The sequence below is a fragment of the Lampetra planeri genome, chromosome 3 (genome assembly GCF_965212315.1).
Source record: "Lampetra planeri chromosome 3, kcLamPlan1.2.h2, whole genome shotgun sequence".
NCBI lineage: Eukaryota > Metazoa > Chordata > Hyperoartia > Petromyzontiformes > Petromyzontidae > Lampetra > Lampetra planeri.
In genome coordinates, this window is record NC_136109.1 from 6,949,870 (window position 1) to 6,967,566 (window position 17,697).

General features: G+C 38.7%; 15 non-coding genes across 15 annotated transcripts; all 15 read left to right on the forward strand.

The window, feature by feature from the left end:
• Positions 1–1,209: 1,209 nt before the first annotated feature.
• On the forward strand, positions 1,210–1,282 carry TRNAM-CAU (transfer RNA methionine (anticodon CAU)). The gene has a single exon. It is a non-coding gene; the product is annotated as a tRNA-Met (tRNA).
• Positions 1,283–2,434: 1,152 nt separating this feature from the next.
• On the forward strand, positions 2,435–2,507 carry TRNAM-CAU (transfer RNA methionine (anticodon CAU)). Its single transcript has one exon. It is a non-coding gene; the product is annotated as a tRNA-Met (tRNA).
• A 1,076-nt stretch (positions 2,508–3,583) lies between these two features.
• Positions 3,584–3,656, forward strand: TRNAM-CAU (transfer RNA methionine (anticodon CAU)). Its single transcript has one exon. It is a non-coding gene; the product is annotated as a tRNA-Met (tRNA).
• Positions 3,657–4,807: 1,151 nt separating this feature from the next.
• TRNAM-CAU (transfer RNA methionine (anticodon CAU)) lies at positions 4,808–4,880 on the forward strand. The gene has a single exon. It is a non-coding gene; the product is annotated as a tRNA-Met (tRNA).
• Positions 4,881–5,685: 805 nt separating this feature from the next.
• TRNAM-CAU (transfer RNA methionine (anticodon CAU)) lies at positions 5,686–5,758 on the forward strand. Its single transcript has one exon. It is a non-coding gene; the product is annotated as a tRNA-Met (tRNA).
• A 1,151-nt stretch (positions 5,759–6,909) lies between these two features.
• Positions 6,910–6,982, forward strand: TRNAM-CAU (transfer RNA methionine (anticodon CAU)). Its single transcript has one exon. It is a non-coding gene; the product is annotated as a tRNA-Met (tRNA).
• Positions 6,983–7,787: 805 nt separating this feature from the next.
• Positions 7,788–7,860, forward strand: TRNAM-CAU (transfer RNA methionine (anticodon CAU)). The gene has a single exon. It is a non-coding gene; the product is annotated as a tRNA-Met (tRNA).
• Positions 7,861–9,009: 1,149 nt separating this feature from the next.
• Positions 9,010–9,082, forward strand: TRNAM-CAU (transfer RNA methionine (anticodon CAU)). Its single transcript has one exon. It is a non-coding gene; the product is annotated as a tRNA-Met (tRNA).
• Positions 9,083–9,280: 198 nt separating this feature from the next.
• On the forward strand, positions 9,281–9,353 carry TRNAM-CAU (transfer RNA methionine (anticodon CAU)). The gene has a single exon. It is a non-coding gene; the product is annotated as a tRNA-Met (tRNA).
• Positions 9,354–10,160: 807 nt separating this feature from the next.
• On the forward strand, positions 10,161–10,233 carry TRNAM-CAU (transfer RNA methionine (anticodon CAU)). The gene has a single exon. It is a non-coding gene; the product is annotated as a tRNA-Met (tRNA).
• A 1,149-nt stretch (positions 10,234–11,382) lies between these two features.
• On the forward strand, positions 11,383–11,455 carry TRNAM-CAU (transfer RNA methionine (anticodon CAU)). The gene has a single exon. It is a non-coding gene; the product is annotated as a tRNA-Met (tRNA).
• A 198-nt stretch (positions 11,456–11,653) lies between these two features.
• TRNAM-CAU (transfer RNA methionine (anticodon CAU)) lies at positions 11,654–11,726 on the forward strand. Its single transcript has one exon. It is a non-coding gene; the product is annotated as a tRNA-Met (tRNA).
• An 807-nt stretch (positions 11,727–12,533) lies between these two features.
• On the forward strand, positions 12,534–12,606 carry TRNAM-CAU (transfer RNA methionine (anticodon CAU)). Its single transcript has one exon. It is a non-coding gene; the product is annotated as a tRNA-Met (tRNA).
• Positions 12,607–13,756: 1,150 nt separating this feature from the next.
• Positions 13,757–13,829, forward strand: TRNAM-CAU (transfer RNA methionine (anticodon CAU)). The gene has a single exon. It is a non-coding gene; the product is annotated as a tRNA-Met (tRNA).
• A 3,519-nt stretch (positions 13,830–17,348) lies between these two features.
• On the forward strand, positions 17,349–17,421 carry TRNAM-CAU (transfer RNA methionine (anticodon CAU)). The gene has a single exon. It is a non-coding gene; the product is annotated as a tRNA-Met (tRNA).
• Positions 17,422–17,697: the final 276 nt, after the last annotated feature.

Below are 17,697 nucleotides of genomic sequence, written 5' to 3' on the forward strand. Positions count from 1 at the left end.
CTTCCAATTGAATCCCAATATTTGAGATATTCCAATTAAAACAAAACTAATAAAAATCAGCCTCATTAGTGCAGTAGGTAGCGCGTCAGTCTCATAATCTGAAGGTCGGGAGTTCGATCCTCAAATGGGGCAAAGTTTGCCTATTTTTGGCATAAAATTTACATTTCGATCATTCCAAATTCAAATGATGCGTTAGGAATTGATCCGCTTTTTGTGCAAAACTTACGTTTCATCAATGACTTATCTTCTTATTGTTGTGCCTCTTTATACCTTCCAATTAAATCCCAATATTTGAGATATTCCATTTAGGACAAAACTTCACTAACATCTGCTGCATTAGTGCAGTAGGTAGCGCGTCAGTCTCATAATCTGAAGGTCGTGAGTTCGATCCTCAGATGGGGCATGGTGTTATTTTCTTTGTATGAAATGTACATTTAGACATTAATTCCAACTTCAAATGATGCGTTAGGAATTGATCCGCTTTTTGTGCATAAAATACGTTCATCAACAACCGATCCTCGTATTGTTGTGCATCTTTATACATTCCAATTGAATCCCAATATTTGAGATATCTCAATTAGAATAATACTTATCTAACATCAGCCTCATTAAAGCAGTAGGTAGTGCCTTAGCTTCATAATCGGAAGGGTCGTTAGTTCGATCCTCACATGAGGCAAATGTATTTTGTTTCCATTCCAACCGCAGGGATTGTGGTCAATGCAAACCCATTACTCCTCGTAAAAAAGGTGCAGTGTTGTTGCCAGATGAAAGGGTAAAAAATATATATATTATCAAACTTATTTTATTCTTGGCACAACATATACATTTATATAATACCGACTTCAAATTATACGTGTAGAATTGATCCGCTTTATATGCAAAACATACGTTTCATCAAATACTTATTCTCTTATACAGGTAGGAACAACAGTTCCAAACTGCCCACCAGGGATTATTTGTCTGTCTGTCTGTCGTGCACAGCTACGCCCTCGATTTGTAATTCATAGAGTGCTTCGGGCGGGCTCAGCACCACGTGACACACAGTACCACGCAGCTTGCGCAGCGTGACACGGATCGCATGAATGCGCTGTCCAACCAAGTTCCTACCAGCCCACTCCGAAGGAATGTGTTTGTTGTGCCTCTTTATACCTTCCAATAGAATCCCAATATTTTAGATATTCCAATTAGAACAAAACTTATAAAATGCCAGCCTCATTAGCGCAGTAGGTAGCGCATCACTCTCATAATCTGAAGGTCGTGAGTTCGATCCTCACATGGGGCAAAGTATTTTTTTCTTGGCATAAAATGTACATTTAGATATTAATTCCGACTTCAAATTATGCGTTTGGAATTGAACCGCTTTTTGTGCATAAAATACGTGTCATCAACTACCTATCCTCTTATTGTTGTGCCTCTTTATACCTTCCAATTGAATCCCAATATTTGAGATATCCCAATTAGAATAAAACTGATCTAACATCAGCATCATCAGAGCACTAGGTAGTGCCTTAGTTTCAGCGTCATTAGCACAGTGTGGCGCGTCAGTGTCATGATTTGAATGTAGTGAAGTTCGATCCTCACATGGGGTCAAAGGTAGCTTATTTTTGGAATTAAATTAACATTTAGATAATAATTCCAAATTCAAATGATGCGCCTGGAATTGATCCGCTTTTTGCGCATAACATACGTTTCATCAATTACTTATCCTCTTATTGTTGTTCATCTTTATACCTCCCAATTGAATGCCAATATTTGAGATATTCCAATTAAACAAAACTAATAAAGATCAGCCTCATTAGCGCAGTAGGGAGCGCGTCAGTCTCATTATCTGAAGGTCGGGAGTTCGATCCTCACATTGGGCAAAGAATTTTTTTCTTGGCATAAAATGTACATTTTGATATTAATTCTCACTTAAAATGATGCGTTAGGAATTGATCCGCTTTTTGTGCATAAAATACGTTCATCAACAACCGATCCTCGTATTGTTGTGCCTCTTTATACATTCCAATTGAATCCCAATATTTGAGATATCTCAATTAGAATAATACTTATCTAACATCAGCCTCATTAAAGCAGTAGGTAGTGCCTTAGCTTCATAATCGGAAGGGTCGTTAGTTCGATCCTCACATGAGGCAAATGTATTTTGTTTCCATTACAACTGCAGGGATTGTGGTCAATGCAAACCCATTACTCCTCGTAAAAAAGGTGCAGTGTTGTTGCCAAATGAAAGGGTAAAAAAAAATACTATCAAACTTACTTTTTTTCTTGGTACAACATATACATTTTTATAATACCGACTTCAAATTATACGTGTAGAATTGATCCGCTTTTTGTGCATTACATACGTTTCATCAAATACTTATCCTCTTATTGTTGTGCATCTTTATACCCAATATTTGAAATATCCCAATTAGTTAGTTCGATCCTCACATCAGCCTCATTAGCGCAGTAGGTAGCGCGTCAGTCTCATAATCTGAAGGTCGTGAGTTCGATCCTCACATGGGGCAAAGTTAGCTTATTTTTGGCATAAAATTAACATTTCGATCATTCCAAATTCAAATGATGCGTTAGGAATTGACCCCCTTTTTGTGCGTAACATACGTTTCATCAATGACTTATCTTCTTATTGTTGTGCCTCTTTATACCTTCCAATTAAATCCCAATATTTGATATATTCCATTTAGGACAAAACTTCACTAACATCAGCCGCATTAGCGCAGTAGGTAGCGCGTCTTCTCATAATCTGAAGGTCGTGAGTTCGATCCTCACATGGGGCATGGTGTTATTTTCTTTGTATGAAATGTACATTTAGATATTAATTCCAACTTCAAATGATGCGTTAGGAATTGATCCGCTTTTTATGCATAAATACGTGTCATTAACTACATATCCTCTTTTTGTTGTGCTTCTTTATACCTTCCATTTGAATCCCAATAGTTGAGATATCCCAATTAGAATAAAACTGATCTAACATCAGCCTCATTAGAGCAGTACGTCGTGCCTTAGCTTCATCATCGGAAGGGTCGTTAGTTCGATCCTCACATGAGGCAAATGTATTTTGTTTCCATTCCAACCGCAGGTATTGTGGTCAATGCAAACCCATTACTCCTTGTAAAAAAGGTGCAGTGTTGTTGCCAGATGAAAGGGTAAAAAATATATATATTATCAAACTTATTTTATTCTTGGCACAACATATACATTTATATAATACCGACTTCAAATTATACGTGTAGAATTGATCCGCTTTATATGCAAAACATACGTTTCATCAAATACTTATTCTCTTATACAGGTAGGAACAACAGTTCCAAACTGCCCACCAGGGATTATTTGTCTGTCTGTCTGTCGTGCACAGCTACGCCCTCGATTTGTAATTCATAGAGTGCTTCGGGCGGGCTCAGCACCACGTGACACACAGTACCACGCAGCTTGCGCAGCGTGACACGGATCGCATGAATGCGCTGTCCAACCAAGTTCCTACCAGCCCACTCCGAAGGAATGTGTTTGTTGTGCCTCTTTATACCTTCCAATAGAATCCCAATATTTTAGATATTCCAATTAGAACAAAACTTATAAAATGCCAGCCTCATTAGCGCAGTAGGTAGCGCATCAGTCTCATAATCTGAAGGTCGTGAGTTCGATCCTCACATCGGGCAAAGTATTTTTTTCTTGGCATAAAATGTACATTTAGATATTAATTCCGACTTCAAATTATGCGTTTGGAATTGAACCGCTTTTTGTGCATAAAATACGTGTCATCAACTACCTATCCTCTTATTGTTGTGCCTCTTTATACCTTCCAATGGAATCCCAATATTTGAGATATCCCAATTAGAATAAAACTGATCTAACATCAGCATCATCAGAGCACTAGGTAGTGCCTTAGTTTCAGCGTCATTAGCACAGTGTGGCGCGTCAGTGTCATGATTTGAATGTAGTGAAGTTCGATCCTCACATGGGGTCAAAGGTAGCTTATTTTTGGAATAAATTAACATTTAGATAATAATTCCAAATTCAAATGATGCGCCTGGAATTGATCCGCTTTTTGCGCATAACATACGTTTCATCAATTACTTATCCTCTTATTGTTGTTCATCTTTATACCTCCCAATTGAATGCCAATATTTGAGATAATCCAATTAAACAAAACTAATAAAGATCAGCCTCATTAGCGCAGTAGGGAGCGCGTCAGTCTCATTATCTGAAGGTCGGGAGTTCGATCCTCACATGGGGCAAAGTATTTTTTTCTTGGCATAAAATGTACATTTTGATATTAATTCTCACTTAAAATGATGCGTTAGGAATTGATCCGCTTTTTGTGCATAAAATACGTTCATCAACAACCGATCCTCGTATTGTTGTGCCTCTTTATACATTCCAATTGAATCCCAATATTTGAGATATCTCAATTAGAATAATACTTATCTAACATCAGCCTCATTAAAGCAGTAGGTAGTGCCTTAGCTTCATAATCGGAAGTGTCGTTAGTTCGATCCTCACATGAGGCAAATGTATTTTGTTTCCATTCCAACCGCAGGGATTGTGGTCAATGCAAACCCATTACTCCTCGTAAAAAAGGTGCAGTGTTGTTGCCAGATGAAAGGGTAAAAAAAAATACTACCAAACTTACTTTTTTTCTTGGTACAACATATACATTTTTATAATACCGACTTCAAATTATACGTGTAGAATTGATCTGCTTTTTGTGCATTACATACGTTTCATCAAATACTTATCCTCTTATTGTTGTGCATCTTTATACCCAATATTTGAAATATCCCAATTAGTTAGTTCGATCCTCACATCAGCCTCATTAGCGCAGTAGGTAGCGCGTCTGTCTCATAATCTGAAGGTTGTGAGTTCGATCCTCACATGGGGCAAAGTTAGCTTGTTTTTGGCATAAAATTAACATTTCGATCATTCCAAATTCAAATGATGCGTTAGGAATTGATCCGCTTTTTATGCATAAAATACGTGTCATTAACTACATATTCTCTTTTTGTTGTGCTTCTTTATACCTTCCATTTGAATCCCAATAGTTGAGATATCCCAATTAGAATAAAACTGATCTAACATCAGCCTCATTAGAGCAGTACGTCGTGCCTTAGCTTCATCATCGGAAGGGTCGTTAGTTCGATCCTCACATGAGGCAAATGTATTTTGTTTCCATTCCAACCGCAGGTATTGTGGTCAATGCAAACCCATTACTCCTTGTAAAAAAGGTGCAGTGTTGTTGCCAGATGAAAGGGTAAAAAATATATATATTATCAAACTTATTTTATTCTTGGCACAACATATACATTTATATAATACCGACTTCAAATTATACGTGTAGAATTGATCCGCTTTATATGCAAAACATACGTTTCATCAAATACTTATTCTCTTATACAGGTAGGAACAACAGTTCCAAACTGCCCACCAGGGATTATTTGTCTGTCTGTCTGTCGTGCACAGCTACGCCCTCGATTTGTAATTCATAGAGTGCTTCGGGCGGGCTCAGCACCACGTGACACACAGTACCACGCAGCTTGCGCAGCGTGACACGGATCGCATGAATGCGCTGTCCAACCAAGTTCCTACCAGCCCACTCCGAAGGAATGTGTTTGTTGTGCCTCTTTATACCTTCCAATAGAATCCCAATATTTTAGATATTCCAATTAGAACAAAACTTATAAAATGCCAGCCTCATTAGCGCAGTAGGTAGCGCATCAGTCTCATAATCTGAAGGTCGTGAGTTCGATCCTCACATGGGGCAAAGTATTTTTTTCTTGGCATAAAATGTACATTTAGATATTAATTCCGACTTCAAATTATGCGTTTGGAATTGAACCGCTTTTTGTGCATAAAATACGTGTCATCAACTACCTATCCTCTTATTGTTGTGCCTCTTTATACCTTCCAATTGAATCCCAATATTTGAGATATCCCAATTAGAATAAAACTGATCTAACATCAGCATCATCAGAGCACTAGGTAGTGCCTTAGTTTCAGCGTCATTAGCACAGTGTGGCGCGTCAGTGTCATGATTTGAATGTAGTGAAGTTCGATCCTCACATGGGGTCAAAGGTAGCTTATTTTTGGAATAAATTAACATTTAGATAATAATTCCAAATTCAAATGATGCGCCTGGAATTGATCCGCTTTTTGCGCATAACATACGTTTCATCAATTACTTATCCTCTTATTGTTGTTCATCTTTATACCTCCCAATTGAATGCCAATATTTGAGATATTCCAATTAAACAAAACTAATAAAGATCAGCCTCATTAGCGCAGTAGGGAGCGCGTCAGTCTCATTATCTGAAGGTCGGGAGTTCGATCCTCACATGGGGCAAAGTATTTTTTTCTTGGCATAAAATGTACATTTTGATATTAATTCTCACTTAAAATGATGCGTTAGGAATTGATCCGCTTTTTGTGCATAAAATACGTTCATCAACAACCGATCCTCGTATTGTTGTGCCTCTTTATACATTCCAATTGAATCCCAATATTTGAGATATCTCAATTAGAATAATACTTATCTAACATCAGCCTCATTAAAGCAGTAGGTAGTGCCTTAGCTTCATAATCGGAAGGGTCGTTAGTTCGATCCTCACATGAGGCAAATGTATTTTGTTTCCATTCCAACCGCAGGGATTGTGGTCAATGCAAACCCATTACTCCTCGTAAAAAAGGTGCAGTGTTGTTGCCAGATGAAAGGGTAAAAAAATATACTACCAAACTTACTTTTTTTCTTGGTACAACATATACATTTTTATAATACCGACTTCAAATTATACGTGTAGAATTGATCTGCTTTTTGTGCATTACATACGTTTCATCAAATACTTATCCTCTTATTGTTGTGCATCTTTATACCCAATATTTGAAATATCCCAATTAGTTAGTTCGATCCTCACATCAGCCTCATTAGCGCAGTAGGTAGCGCGTCTGTCTCATAATCTGAAGGTTGTGAGTTCGATCCTCACATGGGGCAAAGTTAGCTTGTTTTTGGCATAAAATTAACATTTCGATCATTCCAAATTCAAATGATGCGTTAGGAATTGATCCGCTTTTTATGCATAAAATACGTGTCATTAACTACATATCCTCTTTTTGTTGTGCTTCTTTATACCTTCCATTTGAATCCCAATAGTTGAGATATCCCAATTAGAATAAAACTGATCTAACATCAGCCTCATTAGAGCAGTACGTCGTGCCTTAGCTTCATCATCGGAAGGGTCGTTAGTTCGATCCTCACATGAGGCAAATGTATTTTGTTTCCATTCCAACCGCAGGTATTGTGGTCAATGCAAACCCATTACTCCTTGTAAAAAAGGTGCAGTGTTGTTGCCAGATGAAAGGGTAAAAAATATATATATTATCAAACTTATTTTATTCTTGGCACAACATATACATTTATATAATACCGACTTCAAATTATACGTGTAGAATTGATCCGCTTTATATGCAAAACATACGTTTCATCAAATACTTATTCTCTTATACAGGTAGGAACAACAGTTCCAAACTGCCCACCAGGGATTATTTGTCTGTCTGTCTGTCGTGCACAGCTACGCCCTCGATTTGTAATTCATAGAGTGCTTCGGGCGGGCTCAGCACCACGTGACACACAGTACCACGCAGCTTGCGCAGCGTGACACGGATCGCATGAATGCGCTGTCCAACCAAGTTCCTACCAGCCCACTCCGAAGGAATGTGTTTGTTGTGCCTCTTTATACCTTCCAATAGAATCCCAATATTTTAGATATTCCAATTAGAACAAAACTTATAAAATGCCAGCCTCATTAGCGCAGTAGGTAGCGCATCAGTCTCATAATCTGAAGGTCGTGAGTTCGATCCTCACATGGGGCAAAGTATTTTTTTCTTGGCATAAAATGTACATTTAGATATTAATTCCGACTTCAAATTATGCGTTTGGAATTGAACCGCTTTTTGTGCATAAAATACGTGTCATCAACTACCTATCCTCTTATTGTTGTGCCTCTTTATACCTTCCAATTGAATCCCAATATTTGAGATATCCCAATTAGAATAAAACTGATCTAACATCAGCATCATCAGATCACTAGGTAGTGCCTTAGTTTCAGCGTCATTAGCACAGTGTGGCGCGTCAGTGTCATGATTTGAATGTAGTGAAGTTCGATCCTCACATGGGGTCAAAGGTAGCTTATTTTTGGAATAAATTAACATTTAGATAATAATTCCAAATGCAAATGATGCGCCTGGAATTGATCCGCTTTTTGCGCATAACATACGTTTCATCAATTACTTATCCTCTTATTGTTGTTCATCTTTATACCTCCCAATTGAATGCCAATATTTGAGATATTCCAATTAAACAAAACTAATGAAGATCAGCCTCATTAGCGCAGTAGGGAGCGCTTTAGTCTCATTATCTGAAGGTCGGGAGTTCGATCCTCACATTGGGCAAAGTATTTTTTTCTTGGCATAAAATGTACATTTTGATATTAATTCTCACTTAAAATGATGCGTTAGGAATTGATCCGCTTTTTGTGCATAAATACGTTCATCAACAACCGATCCTCGTATTGTTGTGCCTCTTTATACATTCCAATTGAATCCCAATATTTGAGATATCTCAATTAGAATAATACTTATCTAACATCAGCCTCATTAAAGCAGTAGGTAGTGCCTTAGCTTCATAATCGGAAGGGTCGTTAGTTCGATCCTCACATGAGGCAAATGTATTTTGTTTCCATTCCAACCGCAGGGATTGTGGTCAATGCAAACCCATTACTCCTCGTAAAAAAGGTGCAGTGTTGTTGCCAGATGAAAGGGAAAAAAAAATACTATCAAACTTACTTTTTTTCTTGGTACAACATATACATTTTTATAATACCGACTTCAAATTATACGTGTAGAATTGATCCGCTTTTTGTGCATTACATACGTTTCATCAAATACTTATCCTCTTATTGTTGTGCATCTTTATACCCAATATTTGAAATATCCCAATTAGTTAGTTCGATCCTCACATCAGCCTCATTAGCGCAGTAGGTAGCGCGTCAGTCTCATAATCTGAAGTTCGTGAGTTCGATCCTCACATGGGGCAAAGTTAGCTTATTTTTGGCATAAAATTAACATTTCGATCATTCCAAATTCAAATGATGCGTTAGGAATTGACCCCCTTTTTGTGCGTAACATACGTTTCATCAATGACTTATCTTCTTATTGTTGTGCCTCTTTATACCTTCCAATTAAATCCCAATATTTGAGATATTCCATTTAGGACAAAACTTCACTAGCATCAGCCGCATTAGCGCAGTAGGTAGCACGTCAGTCTCATAATCTGAAGGTCGTGAGTTCGATCCTCACATGGGGCATGGTGTTATTTTCTTTGTATGAAATGTACATTTAGATATTAATTCCAACTTCAAATGATGCGTTAGGAATTGATCCGCTTTTTATGCATAAAATACGTGTCAATAACTACATATCCTCTTTTTGTTGTGCTTCTTTATACCTTCCATTTGAATCCCAATAGTTGAGATATCCCAATTAGAATAAAACTGATCTAACATCAGCCTCATTAGAGCAGTACGTCGTGCCTTAGCTTCATCATCGGAAGGGTCGTTAGTTCGATCCTCACATGAGGCAAATGTATTTTGTTTCCATTCCAACCGCAGGTATTGTGGTCAATGCAAACCCATTACTCCTTGTAAAAAAGGTGCAGTGTTGTTGCCAGATGAAAGGGTAAAAAATATATATATTATCAAACTTATTTTATTCTTGGCACAACATATACATTTATATAATACCGACTTCAAATTATACGTGTAGAATTGATCCGCTTTATATGCAAAACATACGTTTCATCAAATACTTATTCTCTTATACAGGTAGGAACAACAGTTTCAAACTGCCCACCAGGGATTATTTGTCTGTCTGTCTGTCGTGCACAGCTACGCCCTCGATTTGTAATTCATAGAGTGCTTCGGGCGGGCTCAGCACCACGTGACACACAGTACCACGCAGCTTGCGCAGCGTGACACGGATCGCATGAATGCGCTGTCCAACCAAGTTCCTACCAGCCCACTCCGAAGGAATGTGTTTGTTGTGCCTCTTTATACCTTCCAATAGAATCCCAATATTTTAGATATTCCAATTAGAACAAAACTTATAAAATGCCAGCCTCATTAGCGCAGTAGGTAGCGCATCAGTCTCATAATCTGAAGGTCGTGAGTTCGATCCTCACATGGGGCAAAGTATTTTTTTCTTGGCATAAAATGTACATTTAGATATTAATTCCGACTTCAAATTATGCGTTTGGAATTGAACCGCTTTTTGTGCATAAAATACGTGTCATCAACTACCTATCCTCTTATTGTTGTGCCTCTTTATACCTTCCAATTGAATCCCAATATTTGAGATATCCCAATTAGAATAAAACTGATCTAACATCAGCATCATCAGAGCACTAGGTAGTGCCTTAGTTTCAGCGTCATTAGCACAGTGTGGCGCGTCAGTGTCATGATTTGAATGTAGTGAAGTTCGATCCTCACATGGGGTCAAAGGTAGCTTATTTTTGGAATAAATTAACATTTAGATAATAATTCCAAATTCAAATGATGCGCCTGGAATTGATCCGCTTTTTGCGCATAACATACGTTTCATCAATTACTTATCCTCTTATTGTTGTTCATCTTTATACCTCCCAATTGAATGCCAATATTTGAGATATTCCAATTAAACAAAACTAATAAAGATCAGCCTCATTAGCGCAGTAGGGAGCGCGTCAGTCTCATTATCTGAAGGTCGGAGTTCGATCCTCACATTGGGCAAAGTATTTTTTTCTTGGCATAAAATGTACATTTTGATATTAATTCTCACTTAAAATGATGCGTTAGGAATTGATCCGCTTTTTGTGCATAAAATACGTTCATCAACAACCGATCCTCGTATTGTTGTGCCTCTTTATACATTCCAATTGAATCCCAATATTTGAGATATCTCAATTAGAATAATACTTATCTAACATCAGCCTCATTAAAGCAGTAGGTAGTGCCTTAGCTTCATAATCGGAAGGGTCGTTAGTTCGATCCTCACATGAGGCAAATGTATTTTGTTTCCATTCCAACCGCAGGGATTGTGGTCAATGCAAACCCATTACTCCTCGTAAAAAAGGTGCAGTGTTGTTGCCAGATGAAAGGGAAAAAAAAATACTATCAAACTTACTTTTTTTCTTGGTACAACATATACATTTTTATAATACCGACTTCAAATTATACGTGTAGAATTGATCCGCTTTTTGTGCATTACATACGTTTCATCAAATACTTATCCTCTTATTGTTGTGCATCTTTATACCCAATATTTGAAATATCCCAATTAGTTAGTTCGATCCTCACATCAGCCTCATTAGCGCAGTAGGTAGCGCGTCAGTCTCATAATCTGAAGTTCGTGAGTTCGATCCTCACATGGGGCAAAGTTAGCTTATTTTTGGCATAAAATTAACATTTCGATCATTCCAAATTCAAATGATGCGTTAGGAATTGACCCCCTTTTTGTGCGTAACATACGTTTCATCAATGACTTATCTTCTTATTGTTGTGCCTCTTTATACCTTCCAATTAAATCCCAATATTTGAGATATTCCATTTAGGACAAAACTTCACTAGCATCAGCCGCATTAGCGCAGTAGGTAGCACGTCAGTCTCATAATCTGAAGGTCGTGAGTTCGATCCTCACATGGGGCATGGTGTTATTTTCTTTGTATGAAATGTACATTTAGATATTAATTCCAACTTCAAATGATGCGTTAGGAATTGATCCGCTTTTTATGCATAAAATACGTGTCATTAACTACATATCCTCTTTTTGTTGTGCTTCTTTATACCTTCCATTTGAATCCCAATAGTTGAGATATCCCAATTAGAATAAAACTGATCTAACATCAGCCTCATTAGAGCAGTACGTCGTGCCTTAGCTTCATCATCGGAAGGGTCGTTAGTTCGATCCTCACATGAGGCAAATGTATTTTGTTTCCATTCCAACCGCAGGTATTGTGGTCAATGCAAACCCATTACTCCTTGTAAAAAAGGTGCAGTGTTGTTGCCAGATGAAAGGGTAAAAAATATATATATTATCAAACTTATTTTATTCTTGGCACAACATATACATTTATATAATACCGACTTCAAATTATACGTGTAGAATTGATCCGCTTTATATGCAAAACATACGTTTCATCAAATACTTATTCTCTTATACAGGTAGGAACAACAGGTCCAAACTGCCCACCAGGGATTATTTGTCTGTCTGTCTGTCGTGCACAGCTACGCCCTCGATTTGTAATTCATAGAGTGCTTCGGGCGGGCTCAGCACCACGTGACACACAGTACCACGCAGCTTGCGCAGCGTGACACGGATCGCATGAATGCGCTGTCCAACCAAGTTCCTACCAGCCCACTCCGAAGGAATGTGTTTGTTGTGCCTCTTTATACCTTCCAATAGCATCCCAATATTTTAGATATTCCAATTAGAACAAAACTTATAAAATGCCAGCCTCATTAGCGCAGTAGGTAGCGCATCAGTCTCATAATCTGAAGGTCGTGAGTTCGATCCTCACATGGGGCAAAGTATTTTTTTCTTGGCATAAAATGTACATTTAGATATTAATTCCGACTTCAAATTATGCGTTTGGAATTGAACCGCTTTTTGTGCATAAAATACGTGTCATCAACTACCTATCCTCTTATTGTTGTGCCTCTTTATACCTTCCAATTGAATCCCAATATTTGAGATATCCCAATTAGAATAAAACTGATCTAACATCAGCATCATCAGAGCACTAGGTAGTGCCTTAGTTTCAGCGTCATTAGCACAGTGTGGCGCGTCAGTGTCATGATTTGAATGTAGTGAAGTTCGATCCTCACATGGGGTCAAAGGTAGCTTATTTTTGGAATAAATTAACATTTAGATAATAATTCCAAATTCAAATGATGCGCCTGGAATTGATCCGCTTTTTGCGCATAACATACGTTTCATCAATTACTTATCCTCTTATTGTTGTTCATCTTTATACCTCCCAATTGAATGCCAATATTTGAGATATTCCAATTAAACAAAACTAATAAAGATCAGCCTCATTAGCGCAGTAGGGAGCGCGTCAGTCTCATTATCTGAAGGTCGGGAGTTCGATCCTCACATTGGGCAAAGTATTTTTTTCTTGGCATAAAATGTACATTTTGATATTAATTCTCACTTAAAATGATGCGTTAGGAATTGATCCGCTTTTTGTGCATAAAATACGTTCATCAACAACCGATCCTCGTATTGTTGTGCCTCTTTATACATTCCAATTGAATCCCAATATTTGAGATATCTCAATTAGAATAATACTTATCTAACATCAGCCTCATTAAAGCAGTAGGTAGTGCCTTAGCTTCATAATCGGAAGGGTCGTTAGTTCGATCCTCACATGAGGCAAATGTATTTTGTTTCCATTCCAACCGCAGGGATTGTGGTCAATGCAAACCCATTACTCCTCGTAAAAAAGGTGCAGTGTTGTTGCCAGATGAAAGGGAAAAAAAAATACTATCAAACTTACTTTTTTTCTTGGTACAACATATACATTTTTATAATACCGACTTCAAATTATACGTGTAGAATTGATCCGCTTTTTGTGCATTACATACGTTTCATCAAATACTTATCCTCTTATTGTTGTGCATCTTTATACCCAATATTTGAAATATCCCAATTAGTTAGTTCGATCCTCACATCAGCCTCATTAGCGCAGTAGGTAGCGCGTCAGTCTCATAATCTGAAGTTCGTGAGTTCGATCCTCACATGGGGCAAAGTTAGCTTATTTTTGGCATAAAATTAACATTTCGATCATTCCAAATTCAAATGATGCGTTAGGAATTGACCCCCTTTTTGTGCGTAACATACGTTTCATCAATTACTTATCCTCTTATTGTTGTGCCTCTTTATACCTTCCAATTGAATGCCAATATTTGAGATATTCCAATAATAACAAAACTAATATAAATCAGCCTCATTAGCGCAGTAGGTAGAGCGTCAGTCTAATAAGGTCGTGATTTTTATTTTATTTTAAATTTTTATTAATTGTGATGTTTTAACTACGTGACTTTACCGAAAAAACCTAAGAATATGAATCATTGCAGTCAAGAAAGCTTCAAATCTAGAATTAATGCCCTCTACGGGGAGGAATTCCACCTATCTGTTAGAGTTTTTAACAGACAACGAGACAAGAAGTCACAGCTTCTCGAGACGCTGGCCTTCCTCATGAGATGCCGAGATAACAAGGTAATTCCCATCGCTTTCACACTCACATCCGCTGCTGTGTCCTCACCGAACTCTAAACAGATCTTATTTAAAGCTAGCCTATCACTAATCTCGGAGAGAATAAGGTTACTCCGATCTGAACTCGATAATTTAGACAAGACTCTCTTACAAACACATTTAATGTTAACACAAAAAATGTCACCTTCTGACTGGAACCACGTTGATAACATGACTTCTGCTTCTGCTGACTCAATGTCAGCCAAATGCAAAGCTAACCTGATTTCTAAATTCAACCTCCTATCTAAGAAGAAACCAGAGCCACACATCGCAAAGCTGGATGTTAACAAGACCGTGATTAATCAGAGTAACATCCCAATTTCTGACAATCTAAAAACGGTACTGGCCAAAGGAATTCATTTCGCCGTCACCCCTAAATATATACCAGTAGAGGATATAATTTCTTAGATTGATGTAGCCCTCAGAGGCATAGGACACATCCATGCGGATGTAGCAAGAGCTGAAATAGCCACTATTCTTAAGAATGCTAAGAAACCCACTAGTAACATAAGCAAAAACGAACGCTCTGAACTCGCGGATCTAAAACAGAGAGATGATATAGTCATCCTCTCGGCAGACAAGGGCAATGCCACGGTCATCATGGATAAAGATTCATACAACAACAAAATCCTGGACCTTCTTAATGATGGGAGTTACTCCAAAATTAAAAACGATCCCACTAAAAGCCTAACGACGAAAGCCAACAGTATCATCACGAGTTCGACTTCCCTAATCGAACCAAGCAAACGTCCCTCTCTAAAACCATCGGCGGCAAGACCTCCCAGACTCTATGGTGTTCCCAAAATCCATAAGGAAGGCACCCCGCTATGACCCATCGTGTCGACGATAAACTCTCCTATGTACAAACTAGCCCGTTTTCTATCAGATAATCTGCTCCCCTTCACAGGCAAGACCTCTTAGGCAGTACTCAACTCAACCCAATTAGTCTCTATGGTTAAGGACATGGTACTATCTCCTGATGACATCCTCGTCAGCTTTGATGTAGTATCTTTGTTTACCAAAGTCCCAGTACCGGACACCCTAACAATAATTGAGGACTTAGTCCAACGTGGATTGAATTCTGATGTACCTGCGCTGGTTAGGCATTGCCTCACCAACACCTATTTTACCTGGAATGGCACCTTCTACAAACAGAATGAGGGTACCCCTATGGGCTCCCCCTTGTCAACAGTTATAGCCAACATGTTCATGGAAAAGTTTGAATCAGACGCCATCCAGACATCCACCCTGCATCCTTCCCTGTGGAAGAGGTATGTGGATGACACTTTCGTCATCTGGCCACATGGCCTCCCAGCATTGAACCACTTCTTGGACCACATCAATTCTAGACACCCATCCATCAGATTCACCATGGAAGTGGAGAAAGACGGTAAACTACCATTCTTGGATATTCTGTTTGAGAGGAGGCCTGACGGATCCTTGGGACATTCTGTCTACAGGAATGCCACCCACACAGATTCCTACTTGAAACCGGATTCCCACCACCACCCATCTCAAAAGAAGTATCTCATCAAAACGCTATACCACAGAGCCCATGGCATTTCTGACCAACACCACCTGACCGGTGAATTAAGACATGTACATCGGGCCCTCAGGATGAACGGATACTCTGACCGTACTATCCGCCAAGCTGTCTCTCCCACCACACAGAAACAGCCACATGAAACTCCGACCAAAACTATCACGTTACCATACATAGCAGGCGTGACCAAAAAGATCTCCAAAATTCTAAACAAACATAAGATCCAAGTCCGATTCAGTACAGTGCATAAAATCCGTGATCTGATTCCATCTGTGAAGGATGTCGTTCCTGACTTACAGTATCCTGGAGTCTACAAATTGAGTTGCATTTGTGGTGATTGCTACATTGGAGAGACGAAACGTCATGTTTCTGATCATGTCCGTGAGCACAAGTCAGATCTGAAACACGGCAGAACTGATTCTTCGGCCATTGCCGATCATTGCTACAACTCGGTGGGCTCTCATGAAATTGTCTTTTCCGAGACCAAGGTTCTCTGCAAACCTCCTGGCTACCATCAAAGGTTCGTACACGACGCCATACAAATATACAAACACAGACATAATTTCAACCGTGATGATGGGTACAAACTTAGTAATCATTGGAAAGATGTTATCAACCACGCAAAAAAGACTTAATTACACTTTTTTGGACCATCTTATCTGACAGGCACTATTTTACTTTACTTTACCGAGTGTTAACATCCCCAGTGTTTAACAGTACTCTCTTCATTGTTCAGCCAGCATTGGTATAAACATGGGCATTTTCGTTCTTTTCTATCATGTGTATCAGGCCTCCCCCCCCCTCTCTGTCCAATGCGTTGGCGTGTGCAGCAGTAGTTGCTTGCGCACAACCGCGTCCACGCCGTCGTCCATCCTTTTGGCCCCGCCCCCCTCCCCCTCCCGATGCGTTGTACGTGGCACTCCGTGCCGTCTTTGAGCCCGCCCCCCTCCCTCCCGATACGTTCCATTCATTGGCTACCACATTTTGATGAGCTCCCCCCCCCTCTCCTCCCCCTCAACTTGCTTTTAAGGGATTACATCTTGAATCATTGCCTCACTTGATGCAGCTAATCTGGCTGTGACGGTCCCACCTGATGACGGAGACTTGTGTTGCCTCCGAAACGTCGTGATTTTTATTTTATTTTTTTTATAAATTTTGATGTTTTACCTACGTGACTTTACCGAAAAAACCTAAGAATATGAATCCTTGCAGTCACGAAAGCTTCAAATCTAGAATCTGAAGGTCGTGAGTTCGATCCTCACATGGGGAAAAGTTAGCTTATTTTTGGCATAAAATTTACATTTCTATCATTCCAAATTCTAATGATGCGTTAGGAATTGATCCGCTTTTTGTGCATCACATACGTTTCATCAATTACTTATCCTCTTATTGTTGTGCCTCTTTATACCTTCCAATGGAATCCCAATATTTTAGATATTCCCATTAGAACAAAACTTATAAAATACCAGCCTCATTAGCGCAGTAGGTAGTGCGTCAGTCTCATAATCTGAAGGTCGTGAGTTCGATCCTCACATGGGGCAAGGTGTTATTTTCTTTATATAAAATGTACATTTAGATATTAATTCCAACTTCAAATGATGCGTTAGGAATTGATCCGCTTTTTATGCATAAAATACGTGTCATTAACTACATATCCTCTTTTTGTTGTGCTTCTTTATACCTTCCATTTGAATCCCAATAGTTGAGATATCCCAATTAGAATAAAACTGATCTAACATCAGCCTCTTTAGAGCAGTAGGTAGTTGCTTAAATTCATAATCTGAATGTCATTAGTTCGATCCTCACATGAGGCAAAC